This window comes from Palaemon carinicauda, chromosome 4 (genome assembly GCF_036898095.1).
Source record: "Palaemon carinicauda isolate YSFRI2023 chromosome 4, ASM3689809v2, whole genome shotgun sequence".
NCBI classification, from domain to species: domain Eukaryota; kingdom Metazoa; phylum Arthropoda; class Malacostraca; order Decapoda; family Palaemonidae; genus Palaemon; species Palaemon carinicauda.
In genome coordinates this window covers 170,223,733-170,244,339 of record NC_090728.1, presented here as the reverse complement: position 1 = coordinate 170,244,339, position 20,607 = coordinate 170,223,733, and the positions used below count along the sequence as shown (strand labels likewise).

The following is a 20,607-nucleotide window of genomic DNA, read 5'->3' as shown; positions in this document are numbered from 1 at the left end:
GACTTAGTGAAGAAAAAAATCAACATCTACAGGAGTAATTTCAGGAAACATGCAAAAAAAGTCGAAGATTCTATGCGGTCTGGAACTGGGGCAGATGATGTGTATATGCCAACTTGGACTTACTATGAAGATTTAATGTTTTTAAAGGATCAAGAAGCTATTAGAACATCCACCTCGAATTTACAAGCACATGAAGTAAGAAACACATTATTTGTTATATATTTATTAAACAAAAACAGTTACATTTCAAAAATACATCTCTCCAGGAGTTCATCGCATCATGTCGCGATTGTCGTCGTAGTCATCTCGGTCTTCCACAAAAAATAGAGGAAGCCATTTCGATTGTCTAATCACCATGGTAGTCTATCCTACACTGATGAACGCACTGACCGTTAGTGGACGTCCTAGTTCTGACACTGAAGGAATTCCTTCATTAATTACTGATCGTGAATGGGCTGCTTTACAGGGTGGTACCTGGAATCATTCCCGTTTTCTGTTCCTCAGATTATCTCTGCCGGCCGGATCGACAACGTCGTTGGTCCGCCATTTAGAGTTTATTCGGATCGCTTTCCCTTCATCGCTTTTTTTGGACTTCGTTTTTGGTGAAGTACACTGTGTTGGGATTTGGCAATTGTGTTTGTTTTTGTTTTTTGTCTTTTTTGCTTTATTATCATGAGTGAAAAAATTCATATTCGTATATGTGCGAATGATATTTGCAAGGTGAGGTTACTGAAAGTGTCGGTTGACCCTCACACTGTCTTTATGGGTTGCAGGGGGTTTGAATGTGCACTAGATAATAGGTGCAAGGAATGCGAGGGTGTAAGGACACCGCTCCCTTCGTCGTCCAGAAAATCAACAAACTGTTTATTTATTTGAATTCTCCTTTCGCCACACCGTGGTTTCCCATGTATATGTATTCCGTTCTATCAGAGCTACATTTTGACATATGTGTATCATTTCATTACATGTTTCTGTTAACTCATAATTTGTATATTTGTAAGTGTAAGAAAACACATATTTTTTGGCGGGCAATTCAATCTGATTTGGCGCCAGCGTCATCCTACCTTTCCGTCCGCACCTTGTAATATACTCCCATGCACATTTGAATAAAGTATTAGTTGATCTTGGTGACTCTTGTCTCACTGTCCTTACAACTGGTGACCCCGGAGTTGAAAGTAGCATCAGCGGTTTTGGCTTTGCCATTAACGGACTTATTACGGCTGTGCTACCTTCTCTATACTCCGTTACCTTGGGCGTGAGCCTGCCTTTGGTTCTCCCACACTTCGGTGCATGTAAGGCAGTAGGATGAGCTTAACCGACATATCAACTTCCCACCTCTTCGCCGACTCGTCGTCTGGCCACGATGCAGGAAGCAACACGCCCATCGCACCCAACGGCCTCGCCTCCACGCCCAAAGTCAAACTGCCGCCCTTTTCTCAACACAACACTGCTTCCTGGTTCCTGAGAGCAGACGTACTCTTCCGCGTCGCTAGACTCAGCGACTCCTGCGCCAAGGCTGACATCATTCTCACCTCCATACCTGAAGAGGTATTCGACAAGATTCCCCCATGGCTCGACGCCCAGGCTGGCCAAGTTTCATACGACGACCTGAGAACGAAACTCATTGGTATCTACTCTCTCTCCGTCTCAGCAAGGGCACAGAAAGTCCTGGACCTCGCCGGCAAGCCCATGGGTGACACCTCTCCTGTTGAGGCGTGGGACGAGTTATCCGGCCTGCTTATGCTCCCCGAAACAGACAGCAACGGCCGACGACGTGAGATTAGCTTATCTCGCGAGATCTTTCTTCAACGCCTACCACAGGATGTAAGGGCCCAATTGACAGACGCCGACACGCTCCCGATGAACGAACTCCTGTCGAAGGCTCAGAAGCTCTACGAGGCCTCCAAAGCATCTCGCCTCGGAGCATCATCGTCAACACCGCCTTCGTTCTCCTCCTTCAGCAGCTGCTCTTCCATAGACTCCTCGGCAACGGCCCCTGAGGACGACGAGATCAACGTTCTATCAAGAAAGAAACCACCGCAACCAACACGACCGAACCCTAGGACTAACCCAGCATGGTGCTTCTACCACCAATAGTTCGGCAGCGACGCCAAGAAATGTAGAGCACCATGCAGTTTCCCTAGAAGATGATGCCAGAAGCATCCACCATCGCAGCCGCAGTTAACCAAAACAAGAATGGTTTCTATATCCTCGATACCATTTCCAACCGTAGACTCATGATAGACACCGGCACAATGCAGTCAACGTTCCCACCTTCCAAGTCCGACCTAGACCGTGGTCCCGACAAAAACGCTCCCTCACTCATCGCCGCCAACGGATCTCCCATATGGTGCTATGGGATCAAGACCCTCAAGATATCTATCATGGGCCGTTCGTATTCTTGGCCCTTCGCTATCGCTGACGTCAATCGCCCCCTCCTCGGTGCGGATTTCCTCGCCCACCACGGACTCCTCGTCGATATCGCTAACAAACGTCTCATCGACACGGGAACCTGCCAGTCCCGCGCCCTAGAACACGGCCCTGCAACAATGTCCGTATCCGCCGTAACGACGCACCCCTACACCGACCTCCTACAAGAATTTCACGAGGTTTTCAAGCCCGAGCTCCGACACTCGCCAGGTTCCCCGTCCAAGCATGGGATCTACCACCACATCACAACGATAGGACCTCCCACTCACGCCAAATTCCGCCGCCTCCCGCCCCAGAAACTGAAGGATGCCAAACGCGCCTTCGAGGACATGGAACGCATGGGTATCTATAAGAAAGCATCGAGCCCCTGGGCATCACCCCTACACATGGTAAAAAAGCCGAACGGGTCCTGGAGACCTTGCGGCGACTACAGGCGCCTCAACCTCATCACAACGCCCGATCACTACCCGCTGCCCAACATGCAGGACCTAACGAACGCGTTGCACGGCGCGAAGTATTTTACCAAGATGGACCTCCTCAAGTCTTATTTCCAGGTCCCCGTATTTCCGAAAGACATCCCGAAAACTGCCATTGTAACGCCGTTTGGATCCTACACCTTCGCATACTCAACCTTTGGTCTACGCAACGCCGGGGCGACCTTCCAACGACTAATGGACAGCATTCTGGGTGACCTACCTTTCTGCGTCTGCTACGTCGACGACATCCTGATATTCTCGAAAACCAAGGAGGAACACCGGAGGCACGTCCGCACCGTCCTCAAACGCCTACAGGAGAACGGCCTGGTCGTACGTTTCGACAAATGCACGTTCGGTGCGGAAGGAGTGGATTTCCTTGGTCACCGCGTATTCTCATGCGGGGTAAAACCCATGACAACCAAGGTCGACGCCATCAGAAAGTTCCCGATACCTACGACCATCCGCCAACTTCAGGAGTTCCTGGGGATGGTCAATTACTACAGGCGCTTCATCCCCAACACGCACAAACCCTGTCACCCCTCGACAACGTCCTGAAAGGAAAAGCAAGAAAACTTGAGTGGGGTTTGCCCCAGCAACAGGCATTCGCCCGGACGAAGGATGCCCTCGCGAATGCCACCACCCTGGCTCATTTCGACGACAACGCGCCCCTGCGACTAACGACCGACGCCAGCAACGTCGCCTGTGGGGCTGTGCTGGAGCAACTCGTCGATGGTTCTCCTCGACCGCTGGCATTCTTCAGCAAGAAATTGAAACCCGCTGAAACAAGATACAGCACCTTTGATAGGGAACTCCTCGCCGTCTACCTCACCGTCCGCCACTTCAGGCACATCTTGGAGGGCACTCCCTTCACAATCGCGACGGACCATCAACCCCTCGTACACGCTTTCACGAAATCGACAGACGCATGGTCCTCCCGACAACGTCATCTCGCATCAATCGCCGAATTCGGGTGCACCATACGTTACGTCCCAGGAAAGAAAAACCCAGTCGCGGACGCCCTTTCAAGGATTGAAATTGACGCAATCCACCTGGGAATCGACTACGCCAATCTCGCAACCGAACAACGCACCGACCGAAAAGCACAGGATCACCTGACGGGGCCATCCGCGCTCAAGATAAGTGCGATTCCCCTCGGACCAGCAGGAGTAACTATTCTTTGCGACACCAGCACCGGCCGCCCACGTCCCTGGATACCAGCCTCCTGCAGAAGGAAAATATTCGATATCATCCATGGACTTTCACACCCCTCAGACGCACCACCGCTCGCCTTCTGTCTGAAAAGTTCGTCTGGCCAGGGATAAAAAAAGGACGCCCGGGAATGGGCGAAGTCATGCATCAACTGCCAGTCAAGCAAAGTCAGCCGTCACACCGAATCGGGGGTGGGCGATTTTCCCCAGCCAAAAAGATGTTTCGGTCACATACACATCGACGTCGTGGGACCATTGCCCCCTTCTGGATCTGCTCGCTACCTGCTTACGATCATCGATCGCTCCACGAGGTGGTTGGAGGCATCGCCGATGACCGAAGCTACGACTCAAGCATGCGCCGAAGCCCTCCTGTCAAGCTGGGTGAGCAGGTTTGGCGTTCCTGACGACATCACGACAGACAGAGGCCCCGCTTTCCTCTCAGAAATATGGCTCGCTTTGGTGAACCTGATGGGGACGACGCTCCACAGCACCACGGCATACAACCCCGCGGCAAACGGCATGGTCGAAAGAACTCACCGCGCCCTCAAGGCGTCCCTGATGGCGAGCTGCACCGACGGGGACTGGAAATCACGACTTCCTTGGGTACTCCTTGGCCTTCGCACCGCCCCTCGCGCAGACGGCGAACCTTCGCCCGCCGAAAAGGTTTACGGGGAGGCGCTCGCAGTTCCTGGCGAATTCTTTCCCTCATCAACCGACGACACGCAGCTGGATCACTTAAGGGACATAGCCAGGAAGTTCAGGCCATGTCTCAAAACTTACCAGGACAGAACCAAGCACTTCAAGCCAAAAAACCTGGATGACTGCGGGTACGTTTTCGTCTGTGTCGACGCTCATCGAGAACCACTAACTAGACCTTATCGAGGCCCCTACCGGGTAATTAAGAAGACAACGAAAGCCTTCCTTCTTGACGTCCATGGCCAAGAGGACTGGGTCTCAATAGACCGCGTGAAACCAGCGTTTCTCGAAGGAAGCGACACCGCCTCCGCCGGACCTGGCAGATCCAAAGTTCCACCTCAAAACAAGGCGCCCAACGAAAGAAAAATCATCAAACGACGACAAGAGGAAGAGATCCTTACGCCGACCACCGGCGCGCCCCTCCGTTCAAAAACAAGAGGAACCCTCCGACGCCCGAAAAGATACGAAGATTGATCATCAGCCCTCTACGCCGCCCGATGTCTTGGGGGGGAAGTACTTGTAAGGACACCGCTCCCTTCGTCGTCCAGAAAATCAACAAACTGTTTATTTATTTGAATTCTCCTTTCACCACACCGTGGTTTTCCATGTATATGTATTCCGCTCTATCAGAGCTACATTTTGACATATGTATCATTTCATTACATGTTTCTGTTAACTCATAATTCGTATATTTGTAAGTGTAAGAAAAGACATATATTTTGGCAGGCAATTCAATCTGATTTGGCGCCAGCGTCATCCTACCTTTCCGTCCGCACCTTGTAATATACTCCCATGCACATTTGAGTAAAGTATCAGTTGATCTTGGTGACGCTTGTCTCACTGTCCTTACAAGGGTTTAAATGATGATAATTGGTTAGCTATGAAGCGCTATGTGCGCAAACTTGAAGTTGATAGAGCTAGGAGAGCTAAATCAAAGTCAAAGTCTGCTAGTGAAGCTAGCTTAGATTTATCTATTGACCCTTAATTGTAACCTCTTTGGAAGTTATTACTTCCCCGAATGTAGTAACTCCTGCCCCTTCTATAGGATCTGTGCCTACGGATGACCCTCGGTATGCTAGGATGGCTGCTGAGTTAGAGGCCATTAAAGCACAATTTGAGGCCTTTAAAGGTAAAGGTGTAAGTGAAATTAGTGCTTGTGAAAGTGCAGTGGAATGTGGCGGCTGATCAAATCTTTCATAACCCTAGGTCTAGACCTCTACCAAGCTCCCAGGACCAAGGGAGAAGGTACGTCGAAAGCCGAAAGGGGGCGAGAGGTGCTCTTCCTCGGTCAGTCGTCGCCTCAGATAGTCCTGTTGCGACCTCCCAGGCTGCTCTTGACCGCCGTAGAAAAGGCGTGTCAGATACGTTTGTGTCTTCGCCTGATCCTTCTCCCAGACGTAATTGGCATTACGAATCAAGACCAACGAAGAGAAGGTGGAACCGGGATGTGCAGTCTCGCTCTCCCTCTCCCTGTTCGAGTAACCGAGAACCTGATCCTTTGGAAGACTATTTCGATGTTGTTCCTGTTAAGAGGACGAAACAGAGAGTCCGTAGCCCAGTTAATCCTGCTAAACTCCCTGCTTCTTCTGTCAGCGCTCCCAGTTAAGCCGTACGACAACTGCCTTCTTCGGAACCACGAGAACCAGCAGAGGTTGCTAAAGCTTTCATGGTTGTTATGCAGGAACAGCTTACATCGTTAGTTCAAGCTTTCAGCCACCCTCCTTCACGGTCCTTCAGACGTAAGGACGTCTCTTTACCTGTTAAAGAGATCTTCTTCTAAGAGGGAACTTAGTATCTCTCCCAAGAAACCTCTGCGCACTTCGACGGCCGTACGACAACACACACCCTCTTCATCGGCACGATGTCAGGAAGTTACTTCCTCCCGCTCTCGGCGCCAGGACGATACTGCCTCTCGTTCTCGGCGCCAGGACGATTCCGTTTCTCATTCGAAACGCCAGGACGTTACCGCCTCGTTTTCTAGGAAACAGGACGAATGCAGTCTGCATTTTCAAGATGAAGGCAGCCTGCATTTTCAGGACGAAAGCAGCCTGCCTTATCAGGATGATTACGTTTCTCGTCATCGTGACGATACTGCTTCTCGCCGACAGGATGTTAGCAGCGCTCGGCGCCAGGATACAAACAGCTCTCGGTGCCAGACTGCTTGCAGCCCAACTCTTCAAGATGTTATCCTTGAGCAGGACCTCGAAGATATTTCGGAAGAGGAAGAAAAACCTGCCGACTCTACTAGTGATTTTAAGGTTCTTTCTCGCTCTCTTTTGGAACTTTATGGGGAGGAATTTCAACCATCGGCCCCTCATTCTCCTCAGTTTCAATTTACCAGGAAGAAAGCTACGAAGTCTTCGGCCTTCATCAAAATGAAACTTTCAATTTTGGCCAGGAAAGCTCTCGCTAAGGTGGATGATTGGATGAAGGAACGGAGACAAGCTGTCAAGACCACCTTTTCTTTCCCACCATCTCGGCTCGCTTCCAAGGTCGGTATGTGGTATGAGACAGGGGAACCTTTGGGGTTAGGAGTGCTTACCTCCTCCCAAGGTGACTTCTCTGCTCTTGTGGACTTGGCAAGAAAGCATGCTTTAAATTCTGCCAAGGTGATGTGGTCCATGTTGGAGCTTGATCACCTCGTCAAGGGAATTTTCAGGGTTTTCGAGGTTTTTAGCTTCCTGGACTGGTCTCTCGGGACTCTGGCCAGGAAGACTGAACTCCTGGAGGGCACGAAGGACCTGACGAGTATCATGTCCTGCATGGACGAAGCTCTAAGGGATGGGGCGAATGAATTGGCTTCCCTTTTCTCAGCAGGGGTCTTAAAGAAGAGGGCCCTTTTGTGCTCCTTCACCTCTAGATCTTTGACTGTTGCCCAGAAGTCGGAACTGCTTTACGCCCCTTTTTCACTTCATCTTTTTCCTGAAGCTCTGGTCAGAGATACCTCCCTTTCTCTGGCACAGAAAGCTACTCAGGACCTTTTGTCTCAGTCTGCTAGGAAAACCTTACCTGTTGCTCCTGCTCCTCTGAAAAAGGAAGAGAAGTAGTTTCAACAGCCCTTTCGGGGCAGGGCCTCCTCGAGAGTGGATTTTAGGGGGAGAAGACAAGAGTCAGGGCCAAGGACCAGCAGAGGTGCATTTAGGCCCCGATCCAAAAAATGAGATGGAAGTCCTCCAGACAACAGTAGGGGCAAGACTGTCTCGTTTTTGGCAGTCTAGGAAAAGGAGAGAGGCAGACATCTGGTCCCTCTCGATCGTCAAGGAATTTTACAAGATCCCCTTTTTAAAGAAACCGCCCCTCTCAGACACTCCCCTAGCCTTAGTGGCTCAGTACACCGACGCGGGGAAACGAGAGGCTCTTCTGGAGCTAGTCGACCAGATGTTGGTCAAGGGAGCAATAGAGCCAGTTCAAGACCTTACCTCCCCAGGCTTTTACAATCGCCTATTTCTGGTTCCCAAGAACTCGGGTGGATGGAGACCAGTCCTAGATGTCAGCTCTCTGAACGCCTTCGTGGAGAAAACAAAGTTCTCCATGGAGACGACTCAGTCAGTGCTGGCTGCAGTTCGTCCAGGCGACTGGATGGTTTCTCTCGACCTGCAGGACGCTTATTTTCACGTCCCCATTCATCCGTCTTCAAGGAGATATCTGAAATTTGTGTTCCAGGGCAAGTGCTTCCAATTCAGGGCACTTTGCTTCGGTCTCAGCACAGCTCCCCAAGTTTTCACCAGACTAATGGCGAATGTGGCAGGCTGGTTACACAAGGAGGGGATAAGGGTATCCTTCTATCTAGACGACTGGCTGATCCGATCACAGTTGAAAGAAAAATGTCTGGAGGACCTACTGAAGACATATACGATGACTCAGGACCTGGGACTCATCGTCAACTGGGAGAAGTCTCAGACCGAGCCAAATCAGACTATTCTCTATTTGAGGATAGTTCTGAATTCAGTTCTTTTTCGGGCTTCTCCCTCCCAGTAGAGGCAGTCCAGGTGCCTAGAGAAAGTCAAAGAATTTTTAAAGAAACAGGAATGCTCAGCGAAGGAGTGGATGAGTCTGCTGGGAACTCTGTCCTCCCTAGAGCAGTTTGTCCCGTTGGGGAGACTGCACCTAAGGCCTCTGCAACACTTCCTCGCAAAGGTTTGGAACAGAAAGATCCAAGAGGACTCCTTTTCTTTTCCCATACCGACAAAGATCAAGGATCTTTTGATGTGGTGGCTGGACCCAGCTCTGTTGGGAAAAGGGATCTCCTTGTACAAGAAGAACCCCGACCTAATGTTATTCTCAGACGCATCCGAGTCAGGCTGGGGAGCAACACTAGGGAACAAAGAGGTCTCAGGTATTTGGGAAGGGTGTCAGATCAGTTGGCATATCAACAGGAAGGAATTGATGGCCATTTTGTTAGGGCTAAAGGCCTTCAAAACCTCGGTGTCAGGAAAGACTGTGGAGATCAATTCAGACAACACCACAGCTCTCGCGTACATAAGGAAACAAGGGGGAACTCACTCCCTCTCTCTGTTCACAACAGCGAGAGAGCTTCTCCTTTGGGCGAATAATAACGAGACTCAGCTGTTGACAAGGTTTGTTCAAGGGCAGAGAAACATCAGGGCAGACATGCTCAGCAGGAGGGGACAAGTTTTTCCCACAGAGTGGACTCTCAACCCGCGTGTCTGTCAGAGCCTCTGGAAGTTGTGGGGCAGACCTGTAATAGACCTCGCCTCCAGTTTGAACAAGAGGATCCCCAGCTACTGCTCCCTAGTCCTGGACGAGGAAGCTGTTGCAGTGGACGCCTTCTTGATGGATTGGATGGGGTTGGACATGTATGCCTTTCCCCCGTTCAAGATCATCAATCTGGTTGTCAGAAAATTCGCTCTCCTCGATTCAGGACGAATGATCCTAGTGGCTCCATTCTGGCCTGCAAGGGAATGGTTCACCGAAGTGGTAGGCATGCTGATGGACGTTCCAAGAAGACTCTCGGCAAGTCCAGATCTTCTCAGACAACCCCACTTCGAGAGATTTCATCAAAACCCCCTCGCTCTCAATCTGACTGACTTCAGACTGTCGAGAAGCTCGTTAGATCTCGAGGCTTTTCGGCACAAGCGGCGAAAGCTATTGCCAGAGCAAGGAGGATCTCGTCACAAAGAGTCTAACAGTCAAAGTGGGAGACCTTTAGTGCTTGGTGCAAGAGGCACAAGGTTTCTTCGTCCTCTACCTCGCTAAGCCAGATTGTAGACTTTCTTTTGTACCTCAGGCAGGATGCTAAGCTGGCTGTATCTACCATTAAAGGATACAGGAGCATGCTCTCAACCGTCTTTAGGCATAGAGGCTTAGAGTTGTCTCAGAATAAGGATTTGCAGGACCTCATTAGGTCCTTAGAGATGACAAAGCAGGTACAGTTAAGACCCCCATCTTGGAACCTGGATGTGGTGTTTAAGTTTCTGTGCTCCAAGAAGTTTGAGCCTATCTCGCAAGCCTCTCTTCGAGACGTGACTAAGAAAACCCTCTTCCTTTTGACTCTAGCGACTGCCAGAAGGGTCAGCGAGGTCCAGGCAATCGAGAAGCGTGTAGGCTTCAATCAAAATGGAGCGGTTTGTGCCTTAAGGTTCGACTTTCTCGCCAAGAACGAGAACCCTTCGAAGTCCTGGCCCAGGACTTTTGAAGTCCCTAACCTCACGAATCTAGTGGGTCAGGAACAGGAAAGCCTCCTCTGCCCGGTTAGGGCTCTCAAGGCTTATTTGGCCCACACTAAGAACGTGAGGGGTGCATCCAACTCGTTATGGTGTTCGGTGAAGGATCCTCAAAAAACCCTGTCAAAGAACGCTTTGTCCTTTTTCCTGAGGGGAAACTATTAGGGAAGTCCACCTCTTATGTGAGGAAGAAAACTTCGCCCTGTTGAAAGTACGGGCTCACGAAGTAAGAGCCATTGGTACCTCACTGGCATATCGGAAAAATATATCAGTTAGGCAGATCATGGACGCAACGTTCTGGAGGAGCAACTCTGTCTTCGCTTCACATCACCTCAGAGAGGTAAGAGTGGATTATGACAAGTGTTATACCTTGCGCCCATACGTAGCTGCGGCTTCTCTATTAGGCAAAGCAGTTACTACCCCCACTCAACCTTAGTTTGTGTACATGTATATAAGTTTGTGTTTTTTATGGTTGTCTGAGGTCCTCGTCTTGTGGTACGGTTCCCTCAGTCCAGATAGATAGATTATATCTATTTCTGCAAGGTTAGATGGTTAGTTTTAGTAAGGTTGCAAGTTCTTTTTTATTATATGGGGCGAAGGTAGTTTCTGAAGTCTAGTCAAGTTGTTGGTCCTAACCCTTTGACAGACTCAATTGAGTTGTTTGCAGCGTAGCAGGTCTACCCCAGGCTGAACACTCCTAAGGGAAAGCGACTCTAGAGGCAGTAACCTTTGAAGTCAGCTACCTTAGCAGGTAAGGAATCAAGGTGTTTTTTCTTTTACAACTCTTTTGGTGTTTCCCCAACTATGTTTTCTGTCTGTTTCCCTCCTCCAAATGTGTGAATCAGCTATATATATATAACTGCCAGGCAAGTACTATTCATAAAAATGGAGTTTTTATGATAAAACAAAGTTTTATGAATACTTACCTGGCAGTTATATATATATTTTCAATATTAAACTTACCCGATAATCATGTAGCTGTCAACTCCGTTGCCCGACAGAATTCTATGGAGGGATACGCCAGCTATCACAATACTAGAAGGGGGTGTACTCACCAGCGCCACCTGTGGCCAGGTACTACAGTACTTCTTGTTGTCACCTCCTCAATTTTTCCTCTGTCGTGCTTCCGGCAAGACGTTCTGGGATACGCTTATGATCTTGGAGTATTTTCACGGCTTTTGGTGAAGTATTTCTCTCAGATTTCGGCTGTCGCTTTACTGGAAACCTTCTATATTATTATTTAGTCCTGATTAACGGTTAACGATCTTTTTGCTTGATTTGGAATCCCCACTTGGCTAACTCTTTTGATTCAAGATGTCTGACATTTCACAAGCCCCTCCACATAGACGATGTAGGTCTTGTAATAGGCGTATTCCGAAGGCCTCGGTAGATCCTCACACCGCTTGTTCTGACTGTAGGGAAAGGCCCTGTCAGTTAGAAGATCGATGTGAGGAATGCGCCGGACTTTCGGAACTTGATTTTGTCCGATTTCTTAAGTATTCAACCAAGTTAGAGAGAGAGAGAGTTAGGAGGAGTTCTTCTCGCTCTTCACTTTTTTCCTCACCTCATGATCCCCTACCTTTTCCTCCCCCTGTAGTGGCTACCCCCGAACCTACTATTTGCCCTCAACCTGATATGTCTGTTGTTTTGCGTGCCATTCAGGCTTTAGGTGACAAAGTAGAGTCAGTGGTTAGTGATCATAAGTCTCTTATGGCCGAAGTCAAGGAACTTAAGGTCAAGAGTGCAGTGGGTGGTATTAGTGCCAGTGCTGTGACGAGTGCTAGTGTCAGTGCAGTGCCAAGTGCTAGTGTCAGTGTCAGTGTGGTGCGTGAGGGTACTTCTGTGCGTGCCAGTCGTCCTCCCAGTCCGGGACCTCTTGCAAGCTCCCAAGCCCAGGGGAGAAGCAATGTCGAAGGGCAAAAGGGTTCGGCAGGCCTTGATCGGCGCACAGGAGTATCCTCGGTGGTTGCGGGCGTGTCTTCTAGAGACCGTCACTCCCACCTGCAGACGATTGAGCCCGTCTTTTACTCGTCTGCTGAAGAGTTGTCAGGAAAGAAACGTTGGACTCAGGTCTCAAGACCACTCAAGCGCAGAGTCCAGACCTCAAGAGCTCAACCTGGCTGCAGTCATTGGATCAGCTCTGACTCGCCGCAGTCATCAGTTGAGTGCACTCCTCCTAAGAGGAGTAAGGTACTGCCGCAACAGATCTCTGCTGTTAAGGCTTTACCTCAGCAGACCTTAGTGTCTGCAGACCCCAAGTTGACTCTACTGCAGTCCATGCAGTCACAACTTGCGGTCTTGATGCGTGAGTGTCAGGCTGAGAAGGTTACACCTCCTCCTGCGATCGCTCCGCCTAACCGCAGTACTGCCTGCCAGGCGTACGATGTTGAGGCTCCTCAGGATACCTTAGCACGTTCTGAGTTGACTGTTTCCAGTGGTGTGCAGCTCCCTCCGCCTTCCTTAAGGCAACCTCAGCAATGGGAACAGGAAGCTTATACCTTACTTCCTCCGCTTCCACTTGCAGTTCCACCAGTGAGGCAACACTCTCTTGAGGTACAACAACCTCTCCCATCCATGAGTCAGACTCCTCAGCTCTCGCTGCAGCGACCTCAACCCTCCTCAAGGCAAGCACCTCAACACCTTAGCCTTGCGCCTCAGGAACCTCAACTCGCGAGACAATTACTGCGTTCTGCGCAGCCTCTACCTCATCGCTCACAGCTCACACCTCAGGAACCTCAACTCGTTCCTCAGGAACCTGCTACTGCGCATCCACCAACCACACAGCAAGCGCAACTCTTGAGTTCAGACACTCATGCCAGGAGTCAGCCCCCTCCACCCATGCGCCTACCTTCTGCTACTTCTTTGGATCAGCCTTTGCAACCTGAGCCTCAGGTGTTCCCTCAACAGAGACTTGAGGAGGAAACCACAAGTATTTTTGTTCCAGCTCGTGCTGATTCTGCTGTTCAGCATACCTTACCGATCTCTTCGCTACACTCTGGTGATGAGGTTTCTGATGATGAGGCTGCACACCTGGATCCCTCATCAGACGTGGATGAATCCAAGTCTTCTCCGCCTCCTATTGACTTTCGTAAGGTCTTGGCTCTTTTAAGAGAGGTATACCCAGACCACTTTGTCTCTGCTATCCCCCGCTCTCCGCCATCTGAGTTTTCGCTGGGCATGCAGCCAGCTAAGTCTACGTTTACTAAGCTCGTCTTAGCAAGGTCCTCTAAGAGAGCGTTAAGGATTTTAGGGGAGTGGTTGCAGTCTAAGCAACAACTTGGAAAGACTTCCTTCATGTTTCCTCCGACTAAGCTCACTTCTAAAGCGGGCGTTTGGTATGCCACAGGAGAGGAACCAGGCTTGGGAGTACCTGCCTCTGCCCAGGCTGACTTCTCAAGTCTGGTAGACTCTCCTCGTAGAACAGCAATGAGGCGCTCTAAGGTTTGCTGGACCTTCTCAGACCTTGATCACTTTCTGAAAGGTGTTTTTAGAGCATTTGAGATGTTCAATTTCCTAGACTGGTGCCTGGGGGCCCTTAGCAAGAAGACCTCCCCTGCGGACAAGGACTCTGCCATGCTCTTGATGTCCTGCATGGATAAGGCCATTAGGGATGGATCTGGCGAGCTTGCTTCGATGTTTGTGTCAGGGGTTCTTAAGAAAAGGGAGCAGCTTTGTACCTTCCTTTCCTCCAGCATCACACCTTGTCAAAGGTCTCAACTCCTTTTCGCTCCGCTCTCGAAGTTCCTTTTTCCCGAAGAGCTTGTTAAGGACTTGTCTGCGGCCCTGATACAAAAGGACACCCATGATCTTGTGGCCTCATCGGCTCGAAAGACTAAGGTTGCTACCTCAGTCCCCAGGACTTATCGCACCCCAGTGGCTGATACTCCTGCCACGAGGTTTATTCCGCCCTTTCGTGGTAGAGCCCCCAGCCGAGGAAGCTCCCGTCCAGACTCTTCCAGGAGCAAGTCTAGGAAAGGTTCCAAGGCTTCTAAAGGAAAAAACTGACTCTCAACATCTCCAGACAGCAGTAGGAGCCAGACTCAAGATCTTCTGGCAAGCCTGGGAAAAGAGAGGTGCAGACGCCCAGTCTGTCAGTTGGCTGAGGGAGGGTTACAGGATACCATTCTGCTGCAAACCCCCTCTGACCACATCTCCCATCAACCTCTCTCCCAACTACAAAGAAAAGGACAAGAGGCTAGCGTTGCACCAGGAGGTGTCGCTCCTTTTACAGAAGAAGGCAGTGGTTATAGTCCGGGACCATCAATCCCCGGGCTTCTACAACCGTCTTTTTCTGGTGGCCAAGAAAACAGGAGGTTGGAGACCGGTGCTGGACGTCAGCGCGCTCAATGCTTATGTCACCAAGCAGACGTTCACGATGGAGACGACGAAGTCGGTCCTAGCAGCGGTCAGGCAGGAGGACTGGATGGTCTCGTTGGACCTGAAAGATGCTTACTTTCACGTTCCTATTCATCCAGACTCCCAACCTTTCCTGAGATTCGTTTTTGGAAAGGTTGTCTACCAATTCCAAGCCCTGTGTTTTGGCCTAAGCACAGCTCCTATGGTGTTTATGCATCTGATGAGGAATATAGCAAAATTCCTCCACTTATCGGACATCAGAGCCTCCCTTTACTTAGACGACTGGCTGTTGAGAGCCTCCACGAGTCGTCGCTGTCTGGAGAATCTCAACTGGACTTTGGACTTAATCAAAGAACTGGGTCTGTTAGTCAACCTAGAAAAGTCTCAGCTCATTCCCTCCCAATCCATTGTGTACCTGGGAATGGAGATTCGGAGTCAGGATTTTCGGGCTTTTCCATCGGCCCCAAGGATAAGCCAAGCCCTAGATTGCATCATGAGCATGCTGAAGAGGAGCAGTTGCTCGGTGAGACAGTGGATGAGTCTCACAGGGACCCTTTCATCGCTGGCCCTGTTCGTCGAGCTAGGGAGACTCCACCTCCGCCCTCTTCAATTCCATCTTGCAGCTCATTGGGACAAGGGTTTGACTCTCGAAGCAGTCTCTATCCCAGTCACCAAAGAGATGAAGACCACTCTCTTGTGGTGGAAGACCAATCTCCTTCTCAAGGAGGGCCTATCGTTGGCTATTCAGACCCCCAATCTTCATCTCTTCTCGGATGCATCGGACTCGGGCTGGGGCGCGACCTTGAACGGACAGGAGTGCTCGGGAACGTGGAACGAGGAACAGGGAACGCTCCACATCAACTGCAAGGAGCTTCTAGCAGTTCACTTAGCCCTGTTGAACTTCAAGTCCCTCCTGCTAGGCAAGGTGGTGGAGGTGAACTCCGACAACACCACAGCCTTGGCTTACATCTCCAAGCAAGGAGGGACCCATTCGAGGAGCCTATACGAGATCGCAAGGGACCTCCTCATTTGGTCAAGAAGTCAAAACCTCACTTTAGTCACGAGGTTCATTCAGGGCAACATGAACGTCTCAGCAGATCGCCTAAGCAGAAGGAATCAGGTCATTCCCACGGAATGGACCCTCCACAAGAGCGTGTGCAACAGACTTTGGACCTTGTGGGGTCAGCCTACCATAGATCTGTTTGCCACCTCCATGACCAAGAGACTTCCGTTGTACTGTTCCCCAGTTCCAGACCCAGCAGCAGTTCATGTGGATGCTTTTCTGCTGAACTGGTCCCATCTCGACCTTTACGCATTTCCACCGTTCAAGATAATAAACAAAGTCCTTCAGAAGTTCATCTCGCACGAAGGGACACGGCTGACGCTGGTTGCTCCCCTTTGGCCTGCAAGAGAATGGTTCACAGAGGTACTTCAATGGCTGGTCGACGTCCCCAGGACTCTCCCTCTAAGAGTGGACCTTCTACGTCAACCTCACGTAGACAGGTTGCACCCAAACCTCCACGCTCTTCGGCTGACTGCCTTCAGACTGTCGAAAGATTCGCTAGAGCTAGAGGCTTTTCGAAGGAGGCAGCCAGTGCGATTGCCAGAGCAAGGAGGGTTTCCACTCGTAGAGTCTACCAATCTAAGTGGGAAGTCTTCCGGAGCTGGTGTAGAGCCAATGCAGTATCCTCTACCAATACCTCTGTGACCCAAATAGCTGACTTCCTATTACATCTTAGGAATGAGAGATCCCTTTCAGCCCCTACAATTAAAGGGTACAGGAGTATGTTGGCTTCAGTTCTCCGCCACAGAGGTTTGGACCTTTCTTCCAACAAGGACCTTCAAGACATCCTTAAGTCTTTTGAGACTTCTAAAGAGCGTCGTCTACCCACTCCAGGCTGGAACCTAGACGTAGTCTTAAGGTTCCTTATGTCACCTAGGTTCGAACCTCTCCAGTCAGCTTCCTTCAAGGACCTTACCCTCAAGACTCTTTTTCTCGTCTGCCTTGCAACAGCGAAAAGAGTCAGTGAGGTTCATGCCTTCAGCAAGAACATTGGTTTCACGACCGAATCTGCAACATGTTCTTTACAGCTCGGGTTCTTAGCTAAGAATGAACTTCCTTCACGTCCTTGGCCTAGATCGTTTGAAATACCTAGCCTCTCCAACATGGTAGGTAACGAGCTAGAGAGAGTTCTTTGCCCTGTCAGAGCTCTCAAATTTCATCTTAATAGTTCAAAACCTATTCGAGGACAGTCAGAAGCCTTATGGTGTGCCATCAAGAAACCCTCGAGGCCCATGTCCAAGAATGGGGTTTCGTATTATATAAGGCTTCTGATTAGAGAAGCCCATTCTCACTTAAAGGAAGAAGACCTTGCTTTGCTGAAGGTAAGGACCCACGAAGTAAGAGCCGTAGCTACTTCGATGGCCTTTAATAAAAACCGTTCTCTGCAGAGCATAATGGATGCAACCTATTGGAGGAGCAAGTCAGTGTTTGCATCATTTTATCTTAAAGATGTCCAGTCTCTTTACGAGAACTGCTACACCCTGGGACCATTCGTAGCAGCGAGTGCACTAGTAGGTGAGGGCTCAGCCACTACATTCCCTTAATCCCATAACCTTTTTTAACCTTTCTCTTGAATACTTTTATTGTTGTTTTTATGGTTGTTACGGTAGGCTAAGAAGCCTTCCGCATCCTTTTGATTTGGCGGGTGGTCAATTCATTCTTGAGAAGCGCCTGGGTTAGAGGTTGTGTAGAGGTCCTTTAGTAGGGGTTGCAGCCCTATATACTTTAGCACCTTTGAGTTGATTCAGCCTCCAAGAGGAACGCTGCGCTCAGTGTGAGTTGATTCAGCCTCCAAGAGGAACGCTGCGCTCAGTAAGGAAGACGAACTTTAAAAAGAGGCAGAGTAACGGTTCAAGTCGACTTCCTTACCAGGTACTTATTATTTCATTGTTATTTGAGATAACTGTTATATGAAATATGGGATACTTAGCTATCCTTTAATCTTGTACACTGGTTTTCACCCACCCCCCTGGGTGTGAATCAGCTACATGATTATCGGGTAAGTTTAATATTGAAAAATGTTATTTTTATTAGTAAAATAAATTTTTGAATATACTTACCCGATAATCATGATTTAATTGACCCTCCCTTCCTCCCCATAGAGAACCAGTGGACCGAGGAAAAATTGAGGAGGTGTCAACAAGAAGTACTGTAGTACCTGGCCACAGGTGGCGCTGGTGAGTACACCCCCTTCTAGTATTGTGATAGCTGGCGTATCCCTCCATAGAATTCTGTCGGGCAACGGAGTTGACAGCTACATGATTATCGGGTAAGTATATTCAAAAATTTATTTTACTAATAAAAATAACATTTTTAAAGCCCACCCACCTCCCCTCAGGAAGGAGACAGGTCGGGCAAAGATAATCTGAGGAACAGAAAACGGGAATGATTCCAAGTACCATCCTGTAAGGGTTGTTAACCATCTAACCACACAACCACCACAAGGCGGTTGCCGCGATTTTCGATTATTTCTGCCGAAGTCGGAGACTCGGCTACAGTAGGGTCCCGAATTATACGTGTTCGAATTATGTATACGATTCCCCTTTTATGCGATCGCTATTTTCCAAAAGTAAATTTTCTGTATCTGCGAAGCTGTTCAAAGTCTGCTAGTCAAGGACTACAAAACATATCAAATATATTGTCTTTTCAAGTCTATTGGTAGCCCTAAATACGGTGATTTATAATAAATTATACAAAACAATATTAACATTACATCTTATTAACATAATTTCATAATAAAAAGCCTATTTAAGGATAAGATTCCACATCAACAATGAAATCAACTGTTAACTGTGCGAGTCCAGCTGACAAAATGTAAACAAAATTGTGGTTACGTTCTTGGCAATCTTTATCTTTCTCCAACCTTTAGATCATTTTAATGGTAGTGTTAATGATGGTATATTAAAACATTATTTGTTCCGTAACCGAAATACAAACCACGCTATTTACATTGGGTTTACCTTTTAGCGCAGCTGAAATGACGAGCCAATAGTTTTAACGAGGGTTAATTACCCCCGCGCTAGTTAGCGGGGGGTTGGGGGAAGGGTAGCTCATCGTCCTCGTGACAGCCTTTAATTTTCTGCTTTCTCTTTACAGCGTGTGTGTTGGTTGGAAGTTGACCTTCATTATTATTACTTTACAATGCGTACATGCCCTGGAGTTGCCGGTCGTCCTTGTGGGACTTTCATGTCGGACGTAACTACGGACCCGCACACCCTTTGCCCTCAATGTCGGGGCCGACGGTGTGACCAGGAGAACATGTGCCGTGAGTGCAGGGAGTGGTCTGCCTCCCAGTGGGAGAGGTTTGGCCGTCGGGGTAAGAAGAAGTCCAGGAGAGACCGTTCTCCTTCGGGGTTAGCCTTGAAGAAGGAAGGTTCTCGGGAATCTTCTTCCGCCGCCCAAACCTCCTCCGAAGCTCCCCCTCGTCCGCCTCCTAAGGAGAGTCGGCCGAGTGGTAGCGCAGGAACTAGTTCTGTTTCCCGACCTTGGGTGGGGGGAGAGGGCGTCGCCTCCCATAGCGAGGCGGTTCCCCCTCCTTCTCCGGGGGAGGTTATTGATAATGCCTTAACCAATGATGATCTTTTGCAGATTTGGTTGTCCCTGGGGCTTAAGGGCTTGACCTCCAGGGTCGCCTTTATTGACCTTGTCTCGTTGGGGGCCGCTGTTAAGCAGTCGCCGGCGGTAGCAGAGGTAGACCCTCTGTCTATTGTCGACGTCGTGGTGACAGAGGCCTCCGACGTGGCTGGGCAATCCTCCGCAGGTGCTGTTGCGGATGATGGTGCTAAAGGCTCTCCTCCCCCTTCCGTACATCCTTCGAAGGGGGAAGTGAGTCCTTCGGTCTCTGCTGCTGCTCAGCTTCCTTCTGAGGGAAGTGCTTTGACGGAGACTCCCCTTCGGAGGACCGATGGTCCCGACGATCTTCCTCGAGGCCGCCTCCGCCGTAAGGCTCACCGTCCGCTACGCCGCAAGGGCCTTCCTTCCCCTTACAAGGGGGTTAAGAGGCGCCTTTTTGGGTCTTCTTCTTCCGAGGGGGACTCTCCTCGTCAGCCTCAACCTACAGCTCCGTCTTCCTTGGACCTCTCTGCAGACCGTTCACCAACTCCTGCCAGATCTTCGCCTTCTGGAGAACTCGTCACCCGACGGGCAACGGTCCCTTCGGGGCTAAGGGATCCTTCCCTTCCACGAGCAGTGCTAGCAAACAGGCGCTCTCCTGCTCGTCAGCGCTCTCCTGCTCGCCAGCGCGCTCCTGCTCGTCAGCGCTCTCCTGATCGTCAGCGCTCTCCTGCTCGTCGGCGATCTCCTGCTCGTCAAGACTCTCCTGCTCGCCGACGCTCACCTGCTCGTCGGCACTCTCCTGATGTTCGCCCTCCTCGCCAGCTCTCTCCTGCTCGTCAGCGCTCTTCTGAGTGTCAGCGCTCATTTGAGGACCATCGCCCTGCGGTCTCTGACCATCCTACAGTTCCTGCTGAGCTTCCTGCTCACCATCTGTCTGATCCTGTGGCTACGCAACATCGTTCTGCGTGTGTGTCAAAAGCACATGTTCGCCAACGCGCCAGCGATCTACCAGTTCCTGCTCGTGAACGCACCGCGCCACCTGTCCTCGCCGCGCCACCTGTCCTTTCACAGGACACGTGTCAACCTTCTGCTCGCCAGCGATCACCTACGCGCCAGCGATCACCTGCTCGCCAGCGCGC

The 20,607-nt window shown here is 50.0% G+C and overlaps 1 long non-coding RNA gene across 1 annotated transcript in view; it reads left to right on the top strand.

Annotated features, from left to right (window-relative positions):
• The window catches only part of LOC137640184 (uncharacterized), a 66,999-nt gene that overhangs the window by 31,995 nt on the left and 14,397 nt on the right, over positions 1 to 20,607 (top strand). The gene's annotated exons all lie outside the window — the stretch shown is intronic.